Source organism: Bison bison, unplaced genomic scaffold (assembly GCF_000754665.1).
Source record: "Bison bison bison isolate TAMUID 2011002044 unplaced genomic scaffold, Bison_UMD1.0 scf7180017864363, whole genome shotgun sequence".
In the NCBI taxonomy this organism is placed as follows: domain Eukaryota; kingdom Metazoa; phylum Chordata; class Mammalia; order Artiodactyla; family Bovidae; genus Bison; species Bison bison.
Window position 1 is genome coordinate 2,771,691 of NW_011494935.1, and position 7,722 is coordinate 2,779,412.

Here is a 7,722-nt window from a genome sequence, read left to right on the forward strand (position 1 = left end):
TCCCCACTTTCTTCAATTTAAGTCTGAATTTGTCAATAAGGAGTTCATGATCTGAGCCACAGTCAGCTCCTGGTCTTGTTTTTGCTGACTGTATAGAGCTTCTCCATCTTTGGCTGCAAAGAATGTATTGAGTAGATGTTTCATAATGTATTTGATCATTCTGTTTGTGTCCATCAGAATTTTTGTTTCCAAGTCACCAAAAGCAACCCCGGCTAAATTAAGTGGAAGAGGAATTTACTGGAATAGTATTATGTAGTCATAGAATCTATGGAAGGTCTGGGAAAATAGGCTATGAACAAGGGCAGGAATCAAGATAGGTTCAGCAAAGGAACCCTATTTAGGGTTAACCACAGAAACAATGCCTTAGGTCTCAGTGTTTCTGAGAAGGAGCATCTTTCTGGTCAAGCCTAGAAAGTCTGTCCCACCCTACCTACAAGGGAATAGACTTTTATAATAAGAACTGGGGCCCTGTGTCCCATCAAGACTCACCCAATAGGGCCTGTTCCCAGACAGGAAAGGCATTAGGATACGGGTAGCAGAAAACCCCCAGGAATATCCACTCCCTCCTTATTGTTAGTTGTTTCCTTTTATTTTTCCTTTGTATTATAGAATTGTTGAACGTTCTTCAAGAAAAAAAGTTGAGCACTTCTCTGATTATCTCCTTAAAATAAATTCCCTGGAAATAGAATTTCTGAATAAAAGAGTGTGGACATTTTTAAGTCTCTTGATACATATTGCCAAATTACTTTTTGAGAAAGTTGTATCAACTTAAGCTCACTCTTGGAATATGTTTGAGTGTGCATATCTTCTGTGCCCACACTGAGCATTATTCATGTCAACTCCTTTCTAGTCTGTGCTCATGTATGCAGCCTGTACCTCATTAAAACTGCATTTTGAAGTCAGAGCACCTAGTGGCACAGCAAATAGTTCAGTAAATAAGTTGTTTATTTTCTTGAGTGTATTTGAGATAATTACCTTTATTGATTTTCTTCCTCATTAATTTGATTAATTCAGGGGATGCTTCTTTAATAGGCTGTAGAGAAGGTTTTTTTTTTTTTTTTTCATTCTGGAGGGGAAGGGTTTACAAAGCCCTGATTGCATGTGAAATAATAGAGAATTGAATTTTGCAGGTGAGATTCTGAGAGGAGGACTCACCCTCCTTCAGCATGTGTCTCTTGCTAATGCTGTCCTGTGCATCATTTTTCCAGACCTCTTGGCCCATGGGAGGGCACATCTCCAGAAGCAGTTTCTTTCAGAGAGCCATAGCAGTGATATAAGTCCGGTAGTCCCTAAACTGGGATGAATATGAAACCCAGAGAGGTGATGAAATACTTCATGACTCTTCTATCAACTTAGAAGAACATCTTTTTTAGCAAGAAATTGAAAGTCATGAAGAATGTTAAGACCTGGGCTTCAATCAAGAGAATGCAGGTAGGGTCCAGGAAGAAGCATTTGACGAGAAAGGTCTGGGCCCCAGCATACTGGTCTTGCTTTGTCATCAACTAGCTGTGTGGTGTTGGAGAAATCACTTACATCTCTCTGGATTTCACCAGGGAGTGGGCCACAGGATCTTAAGGAAATTTTCTCTTCTAATAGCCAAAGATCCTAAGGCTACTTAGACTTTGGATTTTTCAACATTATCTTGACTTCAGATGGTAATCAAACCATATCTTTCACTTTGCTTCCAGGTAGGAAATAACTGAATGAATAAACACATATCTTTTTTTCTCACCCTTGGGCTCAGAAGCTTCTCTGGGGCCTGTAAAACTAGCCAAAAGTCAAGCATTAAACAAACTAAATTCTTCTGGAGAAAGCCATCCCCCCACCCTCTATTTGCATAATTTGATTCTCATGTTTTGCCCTTGTCAAGTTCTTTCCTACTTGTAGACATTTATACAATAGGTTATAACTGTATTATTTTATTATTGTTCATTAACCATGGGAGAGTCACCTTTTTAAATGGGCTTATGTGGTTTATTAAGTATTCTATTCATGAGGATTTAGAAATAAATTTGGACTAGAGATTTTGGATCATTGACATGAACAACCATCGCTAGGTGTCTGTGCTTGGCACGCAGCCCAGTTGGTTACCAGCTCTGATTGGTTAGATGGTTTCATGGCCACATGGCCTTGAGTCCAGGCGAGGATGTGTGGTCATGTGACAGTGGGCAGGGTTAACCTCTCTGTGAGGGGATATTGAGCTCACTGTAAAGTTTGTATAGAACAGAATTGTTTTCAATTTTCCCTAAGTAAATATCTGGCAAGGCCCAGAATTGGATCAGATCCAATTTTGCAGATAAAATGCCCCCAAACATGTTTCCCCTGGAGAAAGGCTGAAAATGTATGCACATTTATATTTGTCTATTTAGGCAAATCTCATTAACATGAATGATGTAGAAAAATATACAGTGATGGAGTGGTTCATATTCTCACACTAGTCTGGGAGGGACTTTATTACGGTCCAGCAGGAGGTTAGCATTTACTGAGGTTGTTTCTACATGAGGTTTTAAAAAATATAAGACCCTAATCCAAGGATAGCAAATACATGGTCCTTGAGCCTCAACTCTCCCTCCCAAATGCAGAACAGACATCACTAATGGAAGGTGGCATTCTTTGCTTCTGAGGCTACCAGTCAGACATCCGAGGATGAACATAATCATTCTCCCTGCCCCAAGATGTCAACCAGCTTGTCCATATGGGAAATCACCTTTCTTGGAGAAGAAAGGAGATCCTGTTACTTCTTAGATATGATTGATGGAACGGAATTGAATGCTTCTAAGCTTATCAACCAATGTTGTTGTTTAGTTGCCAAGCTGTGTCTGACTCTTCACGACCCCGTGAGCTGCAGCATGCCAGGCTTCCCTGTCCATCACCATCTCCCAGAGTTTGCCCAAGGTAATGTCTAATGAATTGGTGATGCCATTTAACCATCTCATCCCCTGTCACCCTCTTCTCCTTCTTCCTTCAATCTTTCCCAGCATCAGGGTCTTTTTCCAGTGAGTTAGCTGTTCACTCAGGTGGCCAAACTATTGGAGCTTCAACTTCAGCATCAGTCCTTCTAAAGGGTATTCAGGGTTGATTTCCTTGCTTTCAAAGGGACTCTCAAGAGTCTTCTTCAGCACCATAGTCAGAAAGCATCAATTCTTTGGCACTCTGCCTTCTTTATTGTCCAGCTGTCATGTTCATACCAGCATGTTAAATTGATTTTCATTGTATTCTCAGAGGCTTAACTAAGTCCCCATGGTTGAGCGTAGTGAGTGATAAGTACCATGCCTTCTGGGAAAAAAATATGCTAGACACTAGACTCGTCCATGGCGAATTCCTGAGAGTCAGAAAAAATTGTGCCTCCTGTCTATCGCTTATCTCCAGCCTATGTAAGAGGAAGACCAGAAATTGTAGAAGGTGGGATTAACAGAGGGGGTGTCTTAGGAGAACACTTTGAATTTTTCCTGACCACTGCTACCACTTCTAGGCAAATAAGAGAACTATAGAATGAATATCTGGAGGTACTAAGGGGGCATGCCCTTGCCTAGAAGATTCTGCAGGCAGGAGGCTGACTGGAACTGTCTGTGATGGTGGAGCCAGGAGGGAAGGGAGCAGTGGGAGCAACAATCCTGTGTCATTTGTGGGACAGGATGAATGTGTTTCCTATGGGCTGGGTAGGCACAGTGGAGGGAGGGTAGGCAGGATTTAGGCACTCTGAAAGTGCTCCCACCCCAGAGGCCTGCCTGCCTACTCCTAAGTGTTCGTTTAAAGCTTATATCCTCAGAAATGCCTTCTTTGACTGCTTAGACTAATATAGCGCCCCTCCAGTCACCCCTTATTACACTTCCTGTTTTATTTCCTTGATTGCACTCTGGTACCTGTCCAAAATTTTTTTTGGCAGGGGAGGAGTTAATAAGGATGGAGGTTTTGGAGAAGGAATCTCAAAGAGACCATTATTTAAAGCCATAAAAATGTTCCATGAGAGCAGAGACCATATTCATCTTATTCACCATTATTTCCAGTGCTCAGAACAGAACCTAGCACATAGTAGCTGCTCAATAAAAATATATAAAATAGTAAATCTCTGCCAACAAGAGCCCTGAGAAATCAATAGACATCAATTGGTTCTAAAAATGCAATTTCTCAATGTCTAAGTTGAGAAGAGTTTAGTGGGAGAAGTGGATAGGAACTCTAGACTGGGATAAAGTTTGTATCCTCTCTGGGTTTCTATTTTTCCTGTTTCATGGCCTGGATAACTGAGAAGCAACTCTGTAGTGAAGTTCTTTCTATCCTGGGCTCTCCTAATCTGCAAAGTCTGTGGCACCTGGAAACTCACATGGACTCCCTTTCAGTTTTGCTTGATTTGCTTTGCAGGGATGAGCTCTCCTCAGCCTAGCTATGCCTCTAGGCTTCAGGGAAAGTTGAGCACCTGCCCAGATGTTTGGAGACAACCTACAAACATGGAAACATACAAAGGCCGTGCATTTGCTAGTATTGCTTGTGGCTTTCTACACGTAATGTGAAATTAAAATCATTTACCTTAAGCAAGTGTGTTTCCTCAGTGATAAGGACCCCAAATAAAATCATTTATGAGGAGAACATGGGAGAAACCAGGGTATTTTAAAAAGCCATTCATTTCCTATGCATCTGCTTAGAATCACAGATGAAATATCCAACAACTCCAGCCATACAGTGATGAAAGAAATTATAGCCTGTCCTTTCTGTAAGATATGCTTTTGAAAGATAAAAATAAAAATCTCTTACCTTTGAATAGCACTTTGTAGTTTACAAAGATTTCTACCTATGTCATAGAATATGACTGAAAAAAAAGGTAAACCATCTGATAAACTTTAAATCCTTCATAAAACTGAAGAATCTTCTGGGTGTTCAGTAAATAAACAAATACCTGTTTGACTGCAATGTTGAGACAGAACCATCGTTGCATCTTCCCTCTAGAGTTAGGATTATACCTCAGATTGACCTTGAGTGACAGATCACATTTTGAAAAAATCAGAGAAGGCTGTTTTGAGAGCTACAAAGTATAACAAATTCCAGTCAAGTCCATATCTAAGATTTTCTGGGCCCAGAGTGAGAGTACTTATAAATGGAAGTTCACTTACATATGTGTGAATATTTAAAATGTGTAAACCAAGCCAGGAAACTACTAAATAAAATATATTCCATTCTTCTACCTTGATAAGTAGACGTTCATAATGTTCTGGAAGGCCAGTTTGAATTGAGAATTCTTGAACACCTCAGAAGAGTTTCCCTGTGGAACATGACGGGGCGAGGAGAGTCTGATCTGGGTACCCTTATTCTCTTCCACTTTCATCTGCATCCTGCACCACACATGCACATCCTTCCTTGAGTGCAGGTGAGTGTACACCCAGCCCCACACTGAGCAACATCCACACCTTCTCAGGAAAGTGGACACTAAGCAAGAGGTCTACATGGTCCCAAAATTGAATGTAGGGCCATTTAGATAGGAAAGAGGTGGTTGCTGGAGCCAGGTAGGCAAGTTCCCTTGGGTCCTGGGAGTCCTCACTCCATGGGGTCAGAGGAGGGAGCAGACAGTCATCTCTGAAGTGCAGGGGCTTGCACAGGCCTCTCGTGGCCAGGTCTACAGGAGGCACTAAATCCAGTGATAGTTGGAATTAAACTGAGTGTTTTTTGCTCTTCAACTTGTATCTAGTTACACTTTAAGTAAACATTTATGCATTTTGCACTAATCAAGGGCCTATTTAAAATGAAGCTCAACTTCATTTTGATTTTTAAAAATTATTTGAGGCTACTTGGGATAAAGCATCTAATACTTAGACCAAATGGGTCTAAATTAGAAGTAGGAAGGTAAAGCATGTTGGCACTAGTTTATATAGATGAACCAAAAGAGCAATAACCATAATAATAATGCGTTTACTAGTACAATTCTTTGGTTCCAAAGCTCTATTCATTTATATATATGTACTCACATATACAAATCACTGGATTATTATAAGAATAAACATCAGTACTTTGAAAGATGCATACTCCAGGCAAATAAAAAGGAAACCCTGCTTGTCACTTTGAGGAGTACATTTATAGTTCATTGGCCTGAGGGGGCAGTGTAGAAGGAAAAAACCAAGATGCCAAATAGACTTAATGTGGGGCCAGCTCTAATCTATCCATAGTGGCTGCCTAAAGAGCTTGATTCAGAAAATCTCAGGCCATGCCCACCATTGGTGGCTGGTACTGAATTAGGTTAAGGGAGGGACTGGGATGGCATATGTGCCATGAATGTGCCACCTCTCAGCTTGAAGAATGCATTTGACAGATGATAAGGGTAAGCAGGATTCTTGAGGTCATCCTTAATCTTTTGAAGTTGTCAGTAAGGAGGAAAATCAATTCAAATTCTTAACAAGAATTCTGGCATCCTTGAATATTTCTATCTTCCTCAAACAAAAATGATCCATTCTAGGTTTCTTTGAGAAAGATACTGCTTTTAATGTGTTTTCCTGGTATGGAAAAAGATTGGCCAGACACCTGCTAAGGTGTTAATTGGTGATAACTGGATTAATAGGAGACTTGGGTTCTCTTCTTATCTCTGTCACTAACTAGCTGTGTGACCTTGAGCAAATCCCTTAAACCCTCTGGACCTCTATTTCCTTATCTTCAAAACAGGGATACTATCTCAGTGATCTCTCAGAATTTTGTGAGGCTTAAAGGAGATGATAGCAAAACAAGCACTTGAATTAAAAAATAAAAATTGTATAGATGTAAACTTATGATTCCACTGAAAAATGAGCCAATTGGAAGAGGGTGCCATTTTCCAAAATATTTTGCCTGGAACATTAGTTCCATGGGATGTCAGTAGGTGTTACACTAAAGCCTCAAACAACAAGTTTTCTCTGGCCAAATAAATTTAAAACTCTGGGCTGAGCAAACTTCAATAGGCATTGTTGCTGTACAGATTATTACAATTTGATGTGCAGTATGAATCTTTAACAGTGAGAAATAGTATACAGTGGTTCATATACTTATTTGAACATAACACTTAAAATATTAGTCCCTAAGAACACAGTCTTTGGAAATCATTGAACAAGTTTTATATAAGTTTACTTCAAACTTGAATGCCTTCTGATTCATTCCTTGATAAGCATTTTGTTGTAAAGAAGACAGATTTTTTTTTGAAATATTTCAGTCTGTTCAGTCACTCAGTCGTGTCTGACTCTTTGCAACCCCATGGACTATAGCACGCCAGGCTTCCCTATCCATCACCAACTCCCAGTGCTTTCTCAAACTTATGTCCATTGAGTTGGTGATGACATCCAACCATCTCATCTTTTCTTGTTCCCTTCTCCTCCTGCCTTCAATCTTTCCCAGCATCAGGTTCTTTTCTAAGGAGTCAGTTCTTCACATCAGGTGGCCAGAGTATTGGAGCTTCAGCTTCAGCATCAGCCCTTCCAATGAATATTCAGGACTGATTTCCTTTATGATTGACTGGTTGGATCTCCTTGCAGTCCAAGGGACTCTCAAGAGTCTTCTCCAACACCACAGTTCAAAAGCATCAATTCTTTGGGGTTCAGCTTTCCTTATAGTCCAACTCTCATATCCATACATGACTACTGGAAAAACCATAGCCTTGACTAGATGGACCTTTGTGGGCAAAGAAATGTCTCTGCTTTTTAATATGCTATCTAGGTTGGTCATAACTTTCCTTCCAAGGAGCAAGCATCTTTTAATTTCATGGCTGCAGTCACT